At 46.0% G+C, this 18,774-nt stretch overlaps 1 protein-coding gene across 1 annotated transcript in view; it reads right to left on the bottom strand.

The window, feature by feature from the left end:
- ZBTB43 (zinc finger and BTB domain containing 43) overlaps window positions 1–18,774 on the bottom strand; it is a 102,421-nt gene that overhangs the window by 18,750 nt on the left and 64,897 nt on the right. Inside the window, exon 2 of the mRNA XM_085613817.1 lies at window positions 1,364–1,475. The gene's annotated coding sequence lies outside the window, so the exon portion shown is untranslated. The remainder of the gene's footprint in view (window positions 1–1,363; window positions 1,476–18,774) is intronic.

Raw genomic sequence — 18,774 nt, 5'->3', positions numbered from 1 at the left:
ACGCCCGGCACAGGGCGTGGAAAGGGCGGGGCACTCAAGGGGTTAAAATAGTTTCATACGTTTCCAATAAAGAAGGCTTACCCACTGATAGATATCCTGCAGTGTTTAAGTTGTTAAGAATCGGTTTCTAAGACTAAAGGTACAGACGTTCAGAGCAATAACTCATGTGAAGTCATAGTAGACAAGGGCAGTACAATTTCCTAAAGGCCAAAGTTAACATACAGAAGGTGACATGGTTAGCAACAAGCATTGGTAAAGCCAAAAGGTCTTCCCATCTACCACGTGTGAAGAGCTGTTAGCTTTGCAAATATCGGTCAATAAAGTACTGATTAAAAGTAAAACAAACACACTTTTCAAAATACAGGAGGAAAAGCAAACAGGGTATCTCAAAACTAATGAACTCAATGGTTTTGATAATCATAAATGGCCTGGTTTATTTACAAATACTTTTCAGCTAACTCTGAACAGAACTTAGACAGAATAAGGTGGTGTCAGAATGTAAAAGAAACACTGGTAAGGCCTGATTTATTTTCTACAGGATTCATCCATTTGTTCTCCTACATTAGCCCAGGGAGCAGATTTATGGGCTTCCGGAAGTGTTATGCTAAGCACACTTCTCTCCTCAGTGGAACAGATGGCCCTACCCCCAGTGCTGTAAACACCTTTGCGTTCCAAAGCTTGTGCTTTTATGCTATTTGTGGACTGCGGGAGAAAAGGCAAAAGTAATGTTTAAAATCTGGTCTTCAGCCATATCCCAGCACAAATATCCCTGTTGCTGTGCTTTTACAGACAAGCTGGGAGAGGTGGGGAGCAACACAGTGTGGAGGGAGTGGGTATGTGAGGGCATGGGCGGCAGCAGCACACAAAGGAGAGAGCTAGAAAACACATCCGCTATCATCGAAAGCTGAATGAAAAAGAAAAAAGTAGTTCACCAAATGTGAGGAGTGGAAGGATACAAATCAGCCAATCAGATGATCATAAAGAGGCTTTGATCCAGGGGAGGGACAGACACAAAAAGAGGAAGTTAAGCTATTAATTAAGAAGCAAGCATATGAGACGGAAAATAAGGCCAGCCAATGGTGAGCAATGGGCGGGCTCTAAGCCCAATGTAAGTTCACATTAGACCTTTCGCAACCAGAAGGCTCGAGTTGTGTGGCCGGTGGGACATACAATTGGTATTTAAAGATTTTAGTAAAACAGCCCTCACAGTTAAAAGTATTTTATAATAAAGCTGGACACAGATCAGATCCCTCTACATTTATAAGTCCAAGAAGTTAATATTACAATTAACTCGATATTCGAAAATGTAGTCCAAGAAGAAAGATACGGTAACAGCATTTTATCAAATCATATCATACGTCACCTAATGGGCTGTCTCTGTGTGCGCCTCGTCCTCCGTTACCATTTCCACTGGGCGTTCACTGCCTCACGAGAAAAGACAAGTTCACCGAACTCCACAAGGGAAAACTGCAAATCTAAAACCAGAAACAGAACCACTGAGAAAGCTGCAGCCGACACTTCGCTCAATGTTACCAAGACGAGTGTCACGAAATACAAGGATAATTGTACTATGCAATGTCACTGTGTTATATAACTGTACATGAAGCACATTTCGGTTGAGCATTAGTGGCTTGTATACTTAATATTCATTCAGTCACTTCAGAAAAAAACATTTTAAAAAAAAATATATATATGGAATCTGCTGAGCCAGGTTTACAAACAGTGGTCGATGTGTATCGCTGAATTAGAAAGGGAAGCCACATGACATTTATTAGGGCTGTGCATAGTCATTTTTCTTGCATAAGTACATTTACATTTTGCAAAACGATACTTTCATAGCAAAATGTGGATTATTACACCTAGCGAGACTTATTTTTGAAACAGGCGCGCACCTGGTGACATGAATCGCAGACCCCGACATGAGACAGGTTCGACCACAAAATGCCTTTCAGCTGCACCTGTACATTTTATGTGCAAACCTGTCTTCCCCTGGTATCTCACAAGGCTTTTTTTTCACACGAGGGGCGTGCTTGCTTATAAAAGATGCACCAAATGGGAAGCTTTGAGGCCATTGAGCGCAATTACAATTTTTGCTCTGGCCTAATTTATATAGTATTCACAAACATTTGTACGCAGCGATGTGTACATTGGGTGCAAATAAAAAGTCATCTGTGACAAAGTTTCACTTTGTGACTCAAAGAATCGGGACAAGTGAAGTCTAGAATCTTGCATTCAAGAGGATTGATAAAATGACGATGGTGGATTCTTCAGCATCCTAGGTTTATGGTTAGGGGCGGGAATGGGGGAGTGTCAGTGGGCGCACTTGAGAAACGTACCGAATACACAATAACTTTATGGGTACCCACAAAGATTTTACCTGGCCATTGCCACCGCCGAAACACTTGTAAACCTGCCCTAATGGTAGGAACAGGCAGATATCTTTATGTTTGTGTTTGGGGTATTTATCAAGCGCTCGTATACCAAAAGGTTTCTTGGCGCCTTCGGAAATGGGACAGCCTTCCCGAAGAGCTCTAACAGTAGGCTAGGGTGAACAACCAAGTTTTTAGTTTTTTCCTGAAGCTGGTGTACTCCGAGGTTAGTCTGATGTCTATCGGCGGAGAATTCCAAAGTGTTGGGCCAAGTACAGAAAAGCGAGAGCCACCCGTTCTCTTGCGCTTAAATCTGGGAATAGTCAGCATATTCATAGAGGCCGATCTGAGATTCCGTTTGGGTAAGTACCGTGAGATCTTTGCGGATACAAATTTAGGGCCCGTCTCGTAAAGTGCGTTAAAGATCATACAACCCGTCTTAAACATGGACCGCTGAGTTACAGGGAGCCAGTGTAGCTGCTTCATAAGTGGCTTGGTATGACAATGTCTCGGTTGCTGAAAGACTATCCTAGCATCTTGATTTTGAATCAGCTGCAACCTATGGGTTTGATTGGCAGGGAGCCCTAAATAGATAGCGTAGGCATAGTCCAGCCTGCACATGATCAAGGCCAGCATGATTACCTCCCTAGTAAAGAATTTCCTGATTTTCTTAAAGGTCCTCAGGTGGTAGACACAAGATGAAGTAACCAGGTTGATCTGTTCATGCATGGATAGATTGGCATTGATTTTAATCCCCAGACTTTTGCCCGAGTTTTTAGGGATAGGTGGAGTGCCCAATGCAGCTGGTCAATGTGCTGGCGTCCACTGATCGAGTCGGTTATTTGGAAATAACTATCTCGGTTTTATCAGAGTTTAATTTAAGATAGTTGTGACTCATCCAAACTTTAATGAAGAGCATGGTATGTTGGAAGAAATCCTTGGATTCCTCCGTCGCGTCAATCGGGAAAATCAGCTGCATGTCATCTGCATAATTATATACCTTCACTCCCCTGTTTTGGAGGGTGTGGATCAAGGGACAGATATAGATGTTAAACAGATGAGGGGAGAGGGATGAACCTTGAGGTACACCACAAGTGGTATTGACCCCGGCTGAGTTAAAGGGTACAAAAAAACAACAGCCCCAGCACACATTTCGTATAAGGGTATGACAGCTGTAGCCACAGTAAGTCAAGACAGTATAACAGGTATTAGAACACGTTTCTTTTGTTCTTTATTCTTCTTTTTTCGCTCCTTGGTTTTCAGAATCTTTATACAGGTTACAAGCCAACACGTGTTTCGTCGCCAGCATGGGGATTACCCCGCGACTTTTTCAAGGCTCCTGAGTCCTGTATTAGTATGTTTTTTAAGTGTGGTGATAATTCCGGCCCAGACGGTCTGTAGGTAATGGCAGTAATCTAATAAATCCAAATCAAACCGATCCAGAATCGTGGTCTGTTACCGTGAGTCTTTACGGTGTTCACACATCTGTATCTCCGATCGCGTCCTCGAGTCCTTGAGGATGCGATCGGAGATACAGATGTGTGAACACCGTAAAGACTCACGGTAACGGACCATAATTCTGGATCGGTTTGATTTGGATTTATTAGATTACTATTATTAGATATTTGATACTAGATATTTGATGCAAACAGATATTAGAAACAGTTCAATAAAAGACAGTTAAAAAAAAACCTGCAGTAGCTCTGAACGTGTAGAAACATGCAGAAAGAGACTAGCTTTTCTCTATCTGCTTGTCATTATAAGCTACTAAACGACAGCAGAAGAAAAGCAACTTTCCATTTGTTGCTTTAGACAGCTGCTTTAATTATGCTCCGTGACCTGGCCTGCCTTTTACCTCAGCTGCACGGTCTGGCAGTAGAAATTGTGTTGTCAAAACTGGTCCAGCATACATGCCCCAATAATGATAAATGCAAGAGGGCATGCAGTTCCTAACATGAAGTAAAGAGGTCAGGAGGGCTGGGTTGTCTGCAGTCCTCACAGATTACAGGGGGAACGGGGAATTCCTCCTGTTGGAATCATAGGGCTTGCTCATCGTCAGGTCGGCGCTACAATACCGGACGGCTCCCTATGAGGGGCTCTTTGGCGGAGATCTTTTATTCCAAAGTGCCGTTTGGTGCCGTGGGGGTGAGGTACCTGTGTGTGTAGTTGGAAGGGGTACAGGTGAATGAATCCAGGGAAGTCAAAACAGGATATGGAAGTTCCAGAGAGAACAATTTTAATCAGAAGGATTTCCAAACTGGTAAAGAAACAGGGAGGCGCACTACTGAAATAACGTTCCAGGGATGCCGCACTGTCAAGTGGTCAACATGTTTCTCGCCTAATAGTCCACAGATCTAGCAGCAATTCGTCAGGACCAGTATAAAAGATCAAAGCTATCTACACAGTGGATGGTTGTCTGGTGATGTGTCCCTGATAAACCAACCTAAAACCTATAGTGTGGTACCTGTAATTAGATGACCAACCCTAATAAAACAAAAACATCATGTGATAGATAAGGAATACATTAATGCAATCCAATATAATTCAAAGACAAAACAAACGTGTCCCCTCGGAATATGACATGCTAAAAACACACGGTGGTGTAATCTTTAAAAACAATGTGAGAGGCACATGAGTGCAAGGCAAACTAGTGATTTACTGGCTCTCCAAGTAGGTATGGTGGAACAACCACCATCGTAGCAGAAAGAAAAACTCACCCTTTTAGGGTCGGTAACTCACGTCATTGACTCTCGGCAGACCAGACACTTGGGATTACCTAGTGTCCTGGGCGGAGTCGTAAAAAGACAAAGTTTAAGGACATACTCAAGTTAACAAAAAGTGTAACGAAAAATGCAGGAGATAAGGAAAGAGAACTGCGGCAACTGCCATGTAAGCTGGGAGCCAGGAGATAAGTAAAGAGAAGGGCGACCATTTATTTATTTACGGAGTTTTATATAGCACGACCTTGACCGAAGGTATCGGGTATCAGAGCGCTTTACACGAGCACCAGTTGCGTTACATAGATTTTTGTTAGGCACGGGGAGATTAAATGATTTGCCGAGGATCACAGGATTTTGCATGTTCTTGCCTAGACTGGAACCAGGTTCCCCAGATTGGAGGGCAGCCGCCCTAGCCATTGGACCAACTCCTCTCCCCACGGCAACTGCAGTGTAAGCCGGGAGGATTGTAGGAATACTCACGCTTGCTCCGTGGCAAGTACGTCGGCAGACCTATCCACGCGCTGCCGGGGTCGGAAGGTAGTGAGCTGATGTGTGGATGCTCCTAAAGTATACCGGCGATCCGGCGGGAGTGGGCAGGGGCTTCTGCTAATTCAAACTAGAATGTCAGAATAGACATCCACAGCGGTAAATCATGGCCACCAACATGAAAGGTGTATGTGAGGCGAAAAGTAGAAACAGCCTCACATATAGGAGTTGTTACTTAAAAGTATGTGATAAAAGGAATAAAAGAAGCAAGCAGTTTGAGGAATTTGGAAGTAAGGGTTGGCTTCAAAGGATCACAAGTATCACAAATGAATCACAGAGGAATGAGTATTCTAGAAGATTAGTGCCCGAAGATATGGTAATGAAGACAGGATTGTCTTTTGCCCTTTCCCCCTCCTGTGCCGGGCGTTTCCCACGCGGGTGGGTTTCATGACGAGATAGTCTCGTCATGGGCACAGCGCGACCGTGCTCCATGACGAGACTATCTCGTCATGGGCACAGAAGAGGTTAAGAAACAGTACATGAAAGGAAATTTCCATGTGTGTTGTAGAAATGTGTTATGCAGGCTTTCATACCATCCAACAGGTATATGTTTATGGTAGTCAAAAATGAAAGGCAGAGAAATTACTCCATGTTTGAGCCACATATGTGCATCTTCAGCAACAGAAAAGGGAGCGCCCTCTATCTGTTCGTTAGGTAAGAAAGAGGTTGTATGATACTTCTTTCATTATCCTCATGGACGTGAGATTGTGAGTAAGCGAGGGGGGTAAGTTATGAGCATCCATGGCACCTTATTTGATTGAATTGTTTGTAGTTCTCAGACCCAATGTGTTAATGCATGCATTTGAGTTTGCCTTTGTTTAATTCAAATCCTTCCGGAAAAGATGTAAGGCGGATGAGGTGATCGTAAAGATCGTATATATAATCATTTAGAAAGAGTGACTGGATCCCCTACCAGTTGAATATACATTTGATCTATAAGCTATGGGGTCATCTGCCCCTCATTGTAAACTACATTAGTGTGCACTGAAGTGCTAGGAACAACCATAATCACTAGGATTGTCTTGTTGTCCCGTGTCTATACGCACTTCATCTCTCACATGTCTGCTTGCAGTCCAGGTAAGACCACTGTTTGTGTTTTCATCCAATTGTTTTCCAAAAACGTGGGCATGATGAATTCATATGTGCTCAGCATAATACAGGAGGTAAATTCTTCCGAAGTTCAGAAACCTCATAGGGGCCTGCAACTGCCTTGAGGTATTAGGAAGAAGTAAAGCAGCACACTTCTGTAAGCCTCCCTGAAAAACTAATATCCAAGCAAAATCACATTATGATTAGGGATTTTAGGGGGGGCGTGGTTTGGACGCCGGAGAAGATAGCGGCTTAGCGATCACGGAACGATTTGGGAGTCACAAGCATTGCTGTGCCCGGTGAAAAGTATAAATATGTGGATCGGAGGGTCGTATCTCCGTCTGGACTGAATCTGGGACACCTGGGTGCCCCTGAGGACGAGTTCTGTTCGGGTGCACTGGAGCCTGCTCCCGTGCGGTAACCGCGAACGGCGCCTGCAGCCACAGGACCCTGCCGAACCCGGCGGCTCGCGTTGGTGCTAATACGACCCTGGGACCACGGACGGGACCCTGATGGCACACAACAAGAGTGAGTGATTCGTATGTCACGTTTGGGGCTGAATAAGACGGAGTTTGACATCCCAGTCATGCGGAACGCCGAGAGGTAAAATGGCAGCGGTCCCTGGGCGATTGTCGGAACGTGAGCAAACTGGTTTGTGAAAGGAGGTCGGCGTGGGAAGCAGCATCCTTGGACTGCGGGAGGGGTAGTATGTTTTCTGACAAGCTGGCATGTCAATCCAAACACCCTCACCGCATGGAGCGCTACCGAGAGCCACAGGTACACAAAGGCATCAAAATGGCGGCAATAGGGGCTTATGCCGGTTTATGAGGCTCATGTGAGGTCGGCGGAGTCCGGAGTTGCTGTCCTGAGTTGGGTGACCAGCATCAGTCTGCCAATAGTGAGAAGGGGAGTGAAGTCTCATGGGATCAGGGCGATACAGATGCTACTAATGCCACAAATGCTGCAGATGGTGTGTGGCTTCAAGTGTAAGGAGCCGGAATGATGCATGGACTTCCTATGTATTTGTAAAATGGCGGCGGCGGCAAAAGCGGTGATTAGCAGATCCCTCTAGTGTCAACACAAACAGCATCGGTTCATCTGATACTCAATACTGCATTTGTGCATTTATGCTGCGCATGTAGGAGACTGGACTGTAAAATGTGCACTGTGGGAAGCAAGTGTTTTAATCGATGGAAAGCTGGCAAAACTGGTAACATAATGCGCATCTGTGCTGTCTGCGAAGAAGATGTTTAAATATAACAAGGTGGAGCGGTAAGTTGGGTTTGGTGCTCGTGGTGTGTTACGAGCCTGACTCTGCATCTAAGCCCGTCGACATCGCTCTTACTACGTGGCACAAGCCACATGTGGGGAACTCTGCGCTCTCAGCTTCCTGACCTCCCGATCGCGCTGTTGACAGATGGTGGAGGGGTCCCGACAGCAGTCTCATTACAGTAGTGTATATCTAGTCGGTGCACGGCTGTGGGCCCGAGTAGGAGGCCTTTTGCTGCGAGCTGACTGGGCTTAGATCTGATTGGGCCCTCGTAGAGGTCGTGTGCTGGGAATTCAAGTCAAGCAAGCAGTTTCTACGAAACGTACAAGATGGGGGACAAAGACACAAAGAATCTTAAAAGGCTCAAGGCTGAACCTCCTAACCCGATCTCCCCTGTCAAAGGCAAAAAGGATGTGACAGATACGATGGACATGATACTAAATAGATTGGAAGAGGTTAGGGAAATTGCGAAAGCCACAAAAGAAGAAATTGTGGCTATCCGTAAGGACATCAGAGACACGAATGCCAGACTCACAGAATCGGAGTCAAGAATCAGTCAGCTGGAGGACTCCGAGGTTGCAACATGTAGCTCACTTAAACGCCTGCACATCTCCATGGAACAGATGTCAAGGAAGTTGTCGGAATTGGAGGATAGAAATCGGAGAGGGAACCTAAGGATCTTTGGAATTCCGGAGGGTTCTGAAGAGGCGTACGAGTCCTGTGTCCCATTCCTGGGAACATGGTTCTCGCAGGCAACCAATCTTAACTTTCGTCATCCATTGGAGTTTGATAGAGCTCATAGAGTTCCAGGAAGAATCACACCGGGTCAAAAAGGCCCACGGCCTATTGTTTGTAAGCCCTTACGTTACCAACACGTGGATCAAATACTGTCATTTGTGCGCAAAAACAATCATGTACTTTGGAAATCTAATAAAGTATACATATCACAAGACTACAGCAAGGAAACTGTTGATACGAGGAAAGCCTTTCTTGCCCTACGTCCTAAGTTGAAATCGCTGGGCCACCAGATCGGCTTTGTGGGTCCTGCAAAATTCCGTGTAGTCATCAAAGGGTCTCCACAGGTCTTCACAGACCCAGTAAAACTGGGGCGTATTCTGGAAGGTGATGTAGAACAACGTATGGAGACCTCGTCGGTGGCCTCTGCTTCCTCCACAAAATAGGTTTCTTAAAGACCATGGCAGTCTATTGTACCACTGTTAAGTTGATGGTAATTTAATGATGGATCCTGACGTATTGTTGATATATTGAGGTATTGCAGCGCTGTTATTGGTCTGTTATGCCCAAGTAGAAGGATGCTCCAGATCTATTCCCGTGCTATTGGATAGAATGTGTGCAATTTGAATGCTAATCACCAGTCTTTAGCTGATATACGATAGGAACCCTCAGCCACCTGTAGCTATGGAAGTGTATCAAATGTCTCCTCAAAAAGGGATTTGCGGGAAGGGGTAGGTAGGATGCGTCATTGGGAATGGCCCAGGTGCACTATGTCTCTGTTCGCTGGTTGTTACTTTAACAAATGCTACTGCTTGAAGGAAGCATGAGTTACGCATAGGTTACGCGTCATTGGGGATGGTCCAAGTGTAATATGTCTATGCTCGCTGGTTGTTACTTTAACAAATGCTACTGCTTGTAGGAAGCATAAGGAAGCATGGGTTATGCATAAGTTATGCAATGTTTCACATGTTTGGTTAACTCCTTAATTGTTGACATGTACAAGGATTAAGTCCATGGGAGGGATGGCATTTTTTTTTTTCCGTGTCACCATGTCTACTAGTTCATCTCGGGGTGGGGAGGAGGGAGAGGGTGGGTTGAGGGAGGAGGGGAAGGGTGGAGGGAAGAGGGGGGTAGGGGGGTTAAATGTATGTTTTTTGTATTTATTTCCTTTTGTATGGGTATTGTCTATGTCATGGTACGATGCACACCTGGTCCCACGTCATTTTATTGCCAATGCCTTTACGATTGTCCAGCCATGGCCCTGATAGAATGCGTTGCCGCATTGCCTCAGTTGTCACTTTTCGACCGACGTCAGTCTCATTTAGTCGGACTCCGGATAAAGACCCCGGTAAGCCTAATACTGATGCTGTGTTTGTGGGGGGTTCGTTGGAGAGAATGAAGGGGCTGTTAACGCTTCATCATGTTAGCTACTGATTAGTTATGGTACTGTCGACGATTAATACTCCTGTAGGAATAACAGGTTTGAATCATCTGAAAATACTATCTCTTAACGTCAAAGGTCTTAATCAGCCCGTTAAACGCCAGAAAGTGCTGGATTATGCACGTAGGCAAAGAGGTGATATTGTCCTGCTACAAGAATCTAAACTTGATGCTCAGCAGTTTCATAATCTTAAGAATAAATATTTTGTTGAGGTCGCAGGTTCAGGCGCGATAGGGAAGAAAAATGGGGTCCTGACATTGATTGCAAAAAAAGCGAATGTAGATTTGCTTTCCTCCACTACCGATACCAAAGGACGGTGGGTGACGACTAAGTTGTTTAAAGACGAAACTGAATTCTACGTTACGAATGTATATGCTCCTAATACATGTGATCTGACATTCTGGTCCGATCTGACCAAGCAATTAGAAACTATCCCCGACTCAGCCATACACATCCTTGCAGGGGACTTCAATTTACCATTTGATCCCATTTTAGATAGAGACTCCAGATGCTCCTTCCGGTGTAATAGATCTCATAAGGCCTTCACTAACCTGTGTACCCGTTTTCAGTTTGTAGATACATGGAGGTTGCAGAACCCCGATGGGAGGGATTATACCTTTTATTCTCCTCCACATGATTCATTCTCCAGGATTGATTATTTATTTATTACTAAAAATGGAATACCCAGAATAGAAGAATCATCCATAGAACCCAGGGTTTTATCTGACCACTCATGCATCTCCCTGTCCCTATCCAACGTCAAATCGTCCACCCGACAATCAATATGGAGATTTAATGAGGAGGTCCTCGAAAAGGAGCAACATAGAGTAATGTTAGAGACCGCAATTAAAGAGTATTTAAGGCATAATATTAGGGGAGATACTACAGACCTGACCCGATGGGAGGCACTGAAGAGTACGATACGAGGAGTCGTAATTAAAATAAAATCGGCTATAAACAAGAACCACAATAAAGCGCTGGAGACATTGGAGGTTGAAATTGCGGGGTTAGAGAAGAAGCACTTGTTAGATAGTAAGGAAGAAACTCTGAATAAACTAGCCAATAAAAAATACGAGTATAACAAAATAGTGAGTGAGAGAGCAGGGATCTGGCTAAATAGGAGGAAACAATTCAAATTATGTGAATCTAATAAGGCAGGGAAGAGCCTAGCCGCATACCTTAAATTCAAAATACAGAAAAATACGATAAATTCCATCAAGGATCAGGGAGGGACTACGCATTCGGATCCGGTCAAGGTAGCGGAGGTTTTTAAAAATTTCTATGAACAGCTTTATGCCAAAAATACAGAGGTTGTTGAGTCAAAAATTGCTGGCTATTTGGAGGAGTGTAATCTTCCATCCCTTTCTACTATGGAGCGCGATGAACTTAATGCCCCCATCGCGCTTCAAGAAGTTAAGTCAGTCATTAAATCATTAAAGTGCGGTAAGGCACCCGGACCGGATGGGTTCACAGCCAGATTTTATAAGAGTTTCTCCTCACTCTTATCACAACCGCTATTGCACCTATTTCAAGAAATTAGCACTATAGGTGAAGTGAAGGGTACGCTGTCTGAGGCCATCATTGCGGTACTTCCAAAGGAAGGGAAGGATCCAACTCTCCCAAAGAATTACAGGCCTATATCGCTTATAAACCTAGACTGCAAACTCCTAGCCACGATCTTAGCTAATCGACTTCAAATGGTCCTGCCCAAACTGATACACGCCTCTCAAGCGGGCTTTTTGAAACATAGATTGTCAAGTGATAATACAAGAATACTAGCTCATGTACTCGAAAAAGCAAAACTGTTATCTACTCCCACTGTCGCAATTACGCTTGACGCCGAAAAGGCCTTCGATAGAGTCGATTGGAACTATCTGAATGCGGTCTTAACTAAATTCAACTTGGGTCAATCCTTCACGAAGATGGTGATGTCTCTATATTCCTGTCCCATCACTAGAGTTAGGGCTGGAGGTTCACTCTCCTCTGCGTTTCAGTTGCACCAAGGCACCAGACAGGGATGTCCACTCTCACCCTCACTGTTCCTATTGGCCATTGAGCCATTTCTGCACCACTTAAGAGCTAATGAGAGTATTGCTGGAATTCCATTTGGTGATTGTGTTATAAAACTGACCGCTTATGCGGACGATGTCGTAATCGTATCAGAAAGGGCGGAGGAGGCTACATCGGCACTCATGACTACCATCGACGACTTCTCCAGGGTGTCAGGATACAAGCTGAATAAAGATAAAACAGAGGTTAAAATGTTGAACAACTTGGGTAACAGGGAAGTTATGGGGAACTCTGGCCTGACGTGGCAGCCAGGCTGCTTTAAATACTTAGGACTGGAATTTGATAAAGATCTAATCACAACACTGGGGGTTAATGAGGGCCTAGTCTTGACAAAAATATCTAAATTGCTGGAGGGATGGTCACCGAAATTCCTTTCGTGGTGGGATAGGGCGGAAACTCTAAAGATGATGGTGACTCCACTGGTGAACTATCTGGCTAGTATGCTTCCGATGACATTTTCGGAGGCCTTCTTGACAAAGGTGGGGAGGCTGTTTGGTGAGTTCCTGTGGCAGGGGAAGAAGCCTAGGATATCAATGAAGAAACTTCAGTTATCAAAGGGCAAAGGAGGCCTGGGTCTCCCTAACTTCAGGAGCTATCAGACGGCGTTTCTCTGCAAACAAGGGGCACAGTGGTTGACTGAGGGTGCGGACTATACTCCGCTGTGGATCGGTATCGAAAAATCCCTAATTGGTGATGCCCCTCTAATGGCACTGCTCTCAATGGACCTTTCCCACCTGCCTCATTCCCGATACATTTTACTAAACACCAGAAGAGCACTGTTGAGGCTTGATCAGACTCAGAGTGGGGTTGCTATGGAGGAAGTCTACCTTGATTTCCTTATGGTATAACCCATCACTTAAGATGGGAGGGAAACCCATACAGTGGGAGAGTCGGTCCAGGAAAGGAATTAACCTGGTGCGGGATTTATTTGAGGGGGGACACCCGTTGCCGTTTTCTTCGCTTCAGACAATTCACAATCTGTCACCGATGGACTTCTATGACTTCTTGAAACTCAAGGTTATTTTGTCTCCTCGCTCCCTCAGCACGGAAGATCCCTGGCTTAAGACCCAGGTTCCGCGTTTTCTGAAATCCAGTCATTTTGTTTCCAAAATTTACAAATTACTCCTTCCTGAACCGAGCAGGGCACATAAGAAAAATGAAGTTAAGTGGGAATCTGAACCAAACTCTACTGGTTTAATATTTGACTGGGGCCTGATACATGCCACTGCCTTAACAAATAAGATCTCACCGATTTTAGCCCAAACCAAGTACATGCTCATTAATAGGACATACTGGACGCCAGAAAAACTTCATAAACTTCACTTGAGGGACAGTCCGATATGCTGGAATTGTGATGTAGAGGTGGGAGACCTAACACATATGTTATTTGGTTGCTCTGCGCTGGGACCGTTCTGGAGGAAAGTGTTTGACTGCATAGATCATATTCTTAAGTTCAAGTCTAAAAGAGAGTTCGTCTATGTGCTACTGGGAGTGTTGGATCAGGACCTACATAATGACAATGATCGTCAGCTGTTAGATGTCCTGCTTACTCTAGCTTGCAAAGTGGTGTTGTGTAAGTGGAAGAGCGCATCTGAGGTATCATTCAGGGTCTGGCAGGAATGGCTCTCGTTTTTAAGAGGAGCGGATAATCCAGCTTTGCACTCCTCCCCATGGCGTGCTCCTCACAAGAGGCTATGGAAGGCCCTAGACAGATCTGCATTTTCATTTGACCCACCCTGAATGGAAGATAAGGAAAGAGAAGAAAGGGCTACACACACAGGTAACAAGGCACTGGCTATCAGGGCACCCTATCACACTAGCGCAACTGGACAATGATGTGCTGTTCGTGGTACCATGACATATTTCAGTCTTTTAGTCTTTTAGTCCATTTTACTTTTATTCAACTTCACATGGTATAGCTAGTCCATGAGTTAGTCAATGTTCTCTGATGTGGGGCCCTGACGTACTGTTCAGTTCTGATGATCTTATTGTTCCGACTGTGAAGAGTTTGTATTCATATGTATCTGGAATGGATGTGAACCATCTACAGACTCACCAAGCTCAGGTACTAGCCGCTTGTTATGTAACGAGATTTCATGTGTCATTTATTGTATGTCTTGTCTTTTTTCTATGCTTTTTTCAATAAAAAGGATCTGAAATAAAAAAAAAAAGATTAGGGATTTTAGATCATCAATGAGATGTAGATGCCATCAATGTAAGATAACACCTCTGGATCTTCATGTAAGGGGGAACGGCTGGAAAAACGCAGGCAGAGCCACGCGTGACTGAACACCGCAAGCGCAACCACGCTTGCCTGAACAATTCTTATGCGTCGTTAAGGCAGATAGCACTCTAGTGTTCAGGATGGGCAGGGAAGCATCGGAACAGGAAGCTCCGAACACGGACAGGTAAGTTGGGCTGGGGCCGGGTTTGGGGGGACGTTTTTGGGGGTGGGAGGAGGGTTTAGAAGTGGGGGTCGGTTTTAGGGGTCAGGGCAGGGAGGAAATCGGGGTCTCTTTTTAATTGGGCAGGGTTTTAGGGCAGTGAAAGGGGTTTGGGTACTTTTAGGGACAGCGTGGAGGGGCGGATTTGTAAATGGTAAGGGGCATGGTTTTAGGCCTCAGGGCAGGAGGAGGGGTAGTGCCTCACGCCACTGGGGGCGAGGTAGGGGGTTTGAATTTTAGGGCTTTGGGCTTGGAGGGTTGGAGAAGCGGCAACCTAGGCTACGCATGCCCCCTTACCATTCATGCCCGTACAACGAAAATGCATGGTAAAGTCATGCGTAGTTAAAACACACTTGTGGTTCGAGGTGCGTGGTAGAGGCACACATGGTTTAGCAATAAGTGCCTCTGTCACACAACCACTTGTAAGATTTCCCTCCGCAGTGGCAGAGGGAGGCTTGGTGTAAGTGACCTCCACTCAACGGAAAGCGGAGACAGGCGGCAGAGAGCAACGGGGGCTGGGGCACCAATGCCAGAAGCAGCCACTGGAGCTCCCGTACCAGGGAGGGGGGGGGGGGGGAGGTGGATGTTGTGGGTGAATTCAGATCGGGGGGGACATACAGTGTACCAGAGAGGGTTTCAGAAGAGTCCTCGGGGAGAGATTCAATTTGAAAACACCCAAATTCGATTTTTCCCAGACTTCTCTCTGCAGTGCAGTGGCAACGAAGGACCTTTGAAGCGGCAAAGAGAGAACTTCCTGAGAGGAGCCTTAAGTACATGATGCTATTCGCAGCCAAGCTTAGAATCATAGTAGACGGTAATATGTGGCATTTTGTTGACACGGATGAAGTCTGGAAGTGGCTAGAGGGGCCCAATCCTGAAACCAACAACAGAAGAGGAGGGACAAATTAGGGTCGGAACGATATGGGATGAGGACAAAAGCATAGAGAACGAACAAACATAAAGAAGGCGGTGGGTGGAGGGGGAGGATGGAGCCTTGGGAACCATAAGAGACGCAGCAAGCGGAGTCGAAGGGGGGCAAACAACAGTATTGTTGCATAAAGAGGAGTTCATTTGGGAAGCATTTGAAACGCATAAGAAGATAACGAGAGAGTTTGACAACTAGAAGATGGGAACACTTAAGTACTAGAGTTAGTGATGAGCTTCCAGGGCTGAGGCACCCCCACACAGTGTGTTGATAACGTTAAGGGGATTGGGCGACAGGCACTCTGCGGGTTGACGGGTTGGGCATGTGCCACCTATTTAGCAGAGTAGCAGGGAGGGGGGGAGGAGGGAAATGGTTTGGAGTTAGAGAAACGCCACGAGCATTTGATCTTCACTATCGCAAGTGCCTGAATGGACTTCAGTCCAGCTCAAGCACACACACAAACGAAATATCTAAACCATAACATGACGGCAGCATAAAAGAATACACACTCACATACGAGTAACATAGGCTCCAGAACCAAAACATCACCGAAGGCTGCATGGAACCCTCACTCCTACAGTAAGGGGATCTTCAGTTCCCCCTCCCACCCGTAGCCCCCACCTTGTGTGCATTCACATCGGCACTATGTCTGTGGAAAGGCATTTAAAGAGCAGAGAGGTGCACTTCTCTTCCCACTCAACAGCGCCTCTGTCTCAAGAACCACCATAATGGTAGACCAGCACCTCACAACAGTCTCGTGGCTGAAGGGGTTACGTGAAGCCAGGGCTTTCCAACCTGTATCCTGTGCACCTCAGCACCTTTAGGCAGGCGAGGTAGGGGGGATGGGAGGAAGAGACACGTGGCACAGGAAGGGGAGTGGGCTGGCTGCACGAGGGCATGCCGAGGCACTCTGAAAATAAAAATAAAAAAGCGAAAATCTGGCCATAAGGTCGCTCTGCACTAAACAGTACACGAAGTTAGCGTTGTTCATAAATAGAAATGCTCTGCAAGATAGTAGAAACAAGCATGAATGAAACCTGCAAATACAATTTAGCTTTAACCGAAGTTCTCCACTTAAGCAGGCATGTGATTTGACTGCCTGTAGATACTGTTAGGTTACTAATTAACCCAGCGCGGTCGCGAAAGTGAAAGCGACCGCGCTGGGTTAATTAGTAACCTGATCCTAGAATGCATCCGGCACACTGCACGCCGCTGCTCGCTCCACTTGCTCCCGAGACCCATAGGCCATGGGAGTGAACGTTTACAGAAAAGGCGGGACATACCCCCGCCTTTGGCCATTTGCGTGCTTTCATTTTTGGAAACCACACGCAATGGCCAATAAAATGTATGGGTTTGAACAAAATCACACAGAGAAGTCTGTAGGAAGATGGGAGTGCTTACAAGAAGCCTCCCCATACAGCAGTGCATGCGCGCTGCGCTAGGCTCGACCTAAAAAAACTAACAGAAAGTGAGTGGGGACGCCGAAATCTCGGTGTTGCTGCATGGAATTATTGCTGGCCTGAGAAGGGGACTCTAAGTCCCACCAGCCACCTGCAAAAGGGAGTAGTCGCCTACACGCTCAAACACGCTGGTGAAACCCCGCGGCGCGGGGACACGCGTGGGCTGCGCCCGGTCCAAGGGCGGGCCCGTCCTGCGTCCGTCACTGACAGGAAGAGACAGGACAGGGCCACCCCCTTTGGCTTTCCTGCTCTGCGATCTCGCCCATGCCTGTGAGACATTGAGGGACACAGATTTTTAATACCGCTGCAAGTTCACTTATCCTGTAAATTCAAATTTTGCCATTAGATCTGCTGTGTTAACTGTCACCGCGCAGCTGTATAAAGAGACTCCGGTGCACCAGTATTTGTGAACTATTCATTACTGTTTCATTTAGGAAGCTATGGTAAAACGCAAGATCCCTACCGTTCCCGCTGGCCCTCAACTTACAACAATGGATGTGTTTTTAACAAGGGCAGCAGGGATCATCGATAAGAAAATTGAGTTGGTAGCCCGGCAACTTTCCCGTTCCCCCGTACCCCTTCCTGTATCCAGCCTTCGACGTACACTTGGGGGTAGCTGTACACAGTCTTGCCTTGAAAGCCGGACTGACCTGCCTCTTTCTTTTGCCTCAGGATCGCCAGCGAGGCTGGATGTGGTTTATAATCCTGTGGAAGGAGTAGAATGTACCCCCGGCCCTGAGCTCATTGTTCCATCTGTTTTAAACCAGGCTCAGGGGTGCTCAGGCCAACAAGAGGGAGTGAGGACAAGGGCAGGGCTGGGAATAAAGAGGAAAGGTTTACCAACAGGGGCAAAACCAAAACACTTAAGGGCAGAGGGGCCAGGTATATGTACTAGTAAACCGCAACCGCTGACTAAAGTAGACATGGAGGCCATGATGGCAGGTTGGATGGGTTCTTTAATGACTAATATAGACCACAAATTAGATCCTATTAGGTTGCATCTAGAAACCTTGGAGCAGAAATTGTTGAATCTTCGCAACCTAACTTCAGCTGGACATGTTGATTCTCAAAACATTGCTGGAAGTCGGCAGGCATTTAGCCTCACTTGTGAGCAAGGACAAAATTGGGATAAGTCAACACCTAGTTTTGCGCGTAGTAGCGTCATCCCCCTGCCCCCGTCCCAGCTAGTAGTGGATGGAATTCCACAGGAGATGGAGGTAACAGCCAGCGCTGTTTTGAACTCATCGCGCCTATCCCAGCCCCCATAGTCGTTCCAGCTAGGCCATTAGAAGGGGGGCCAGAGAGAAGCGGGGGATCTGCGTTAGAGGCTAACCCTGTAGATCTAATGGAAGTGAGCCGGAGGCAGAAGTTACCCACTATACACCTCCCCCCAGATTCTGCACCTTATGTTATAGTGTTTGGTAACATTCATGTGCTCTCTGAGGGGGTAGTAGAAAACTTTGAGCAATTGAAGAACAAGGTTCTGCACTGGCTGAACCGCAATTCATCTCTTGGCCTAAGGGTGGGGGAGGTCTACAAAAGCCATGAGTGGAGACTGTGTAATCATTAATTTCAATAGACCTCATTTGGTGGGAAGAATTCTACACGCAGCCACTCAGCCTAATTCAAATGGGGTTAGCTCTTCCATTGTGGCTCTGCCGTTGGGGTACCTCTACAGATCCCCTAGTAGAACATTGAGGATAAA

The sequence above is a fragment of the Triturus cristatus genome, chromosome 1_2, assembly GCF_964204655.1.
Source record: "Triturus cristatus chromosome 1_2, aTriCri1.1, whole genome shotgun sequence".
Classification (NCBI taxonomy): Eukaryota; Metazoa; Chordata; class Amphibia; order Caudata; family Salamandridae; genus Triturus; species Triturus cristatus.
This window is presented reverse-complemented; position numbering and strand designations above follow the sequence as displayed.